A 1,647-nucleotide genomic window follows, 5' to 3' on the forward strand; every position below is an offset into this window, starting at 1 on the left:
GGATGGTCCTCCATCTTGCCTTCACTGGCCGGATGGTCCTCCATATTGCATTCACTGGCCGGATGGTCCTCCATTTTGCCTTCACTGGCCAGGTAGTACCTTATTTCTGAGGTCAAAAATAGGGGTTTCCATTAAAAAAAATCAACTTCACCTTTAAATGACCTCAAAATTTGACCCCAAGGTCAAGATCTAGTTCACTGACAAGTGCTCCTGTTTAAACCTAGTAAATATTGTACTTACAATTGTTTAGAACATGCATAACTACATACATAAACAAAAAATATATTTGATCTTGGAGTGACCTCTAATGATCAACTTGATCCCGTAATATTATACATAACTGAACGCAGAATTTGTTACTATTTTTATTTCCGTAATCAGAAACAGAGTTTTCCGCTTAAAAAAACCAACTGAACCTTCAAATAACCTTAAATTTTATTCCAAGATCAAGGTCAGGGTCACCATTGTACGTCCCCCTCTAAACCCTGCAACTTCTGTATTTAAGTTTTCTTCATCTTCTTTACTTTCTGAGTAATTCGATTAGAGAAATTAAAATGAAACACCTTGTATATCCCTGACTTTTCTTATATTTTTGAAATATTTCGACTAAAAAGTTTATTTGTGTAGTTGTACTGAATAATATTATAAAAAATAAAATTATTGTTTTGGCTGAATATGAGGATAATACAAAACATTTTGTATCAGTTGAAGAAGTAGCTAAGGTAATACACTAGAAACGTGGAGGTATCTGCAGTTCTCGAGTTTGCGTTCCGACCAGTACTGAGTAAATTTTCTGGTATGAAAATAGTGAGAAAATCAATTACAAGTCCTAAATTTCATTTAAAATTAGCATAAATTGATGTTTAAGAGTCGAACAAATTTCATAAAAATTATGTTATTGTACAAGATTTCAGTTACTGTTACTATACTAAAGAAAACTGTTGAGAGATGTTCAAATTAACTGCAAGATTTTTATATTGGGAGTACAAATAAGTCTCCGCCGTTTGACAAGAGATGGCCCCACTAGTAAGTTATGGTTGAAATTGTCAGATGTAAAACGTCATATCGTAAGGTTGAACATCTGGCAACACCATAACCTTGAAATATTAGCAATTTTGTATCAGCATCACATAATTTTTTTCGTGTAAAAATGTCGAGTTTTGAGCCAAATAAACGTCATTTGCGGGAACTTTTGATTTACTTCTTTAATTTGAAGAAATCTGCAGCTGAGGCGCATCAATTGCTTATAGAAGCATATGGTGAGGCTGCTTTAAGTGAGAGAAGTTGTCGTGAGTGGTTTCAAAAGTTTAAGAACAGTGAGTTTGACGTCGAAGACAAAGAACGTAGCAGAAGGCCGAAAGTGTACGAAGATGCGGAATTGGAAGCATTATTGGAAGAAGATTCGTGCCAAATGCAAGAAGAACTTGCACTTACATTAGGAGTGACTCAACAAGCAATTTTACATCGTATAAAATCGTTGGGAATGATTCAAAAGCAAGGAAATTGGGTTCCATATGAACTGAAGCCGAGAAACGTTGAACGATTTTTCACATGTGAAATGCTGCTTGCCAAGCATAAACGAAAGGATTTTCTGCATCGTATAGTCACTGGTGATGAAAAATGGATCCACTACGATAACCCAAAGAA

This window comes from Odontomachus brunneus, unplaced genomic scaffold (genome assembly GCF_010583005.1).
Source record: "Odontomachus brunneus isolate Ranch 3 - 2012 unplaced genomic scaffold, Obru_v1 Obru_scaffold_037, whole genome shotgun sequence".
Lineage (NCBI taxonomy): Eukaryota > Metazoa > Arthropoda > Insecta > Hymenoptera > Formicidae > Odontomachus > Odontomachus brunneus.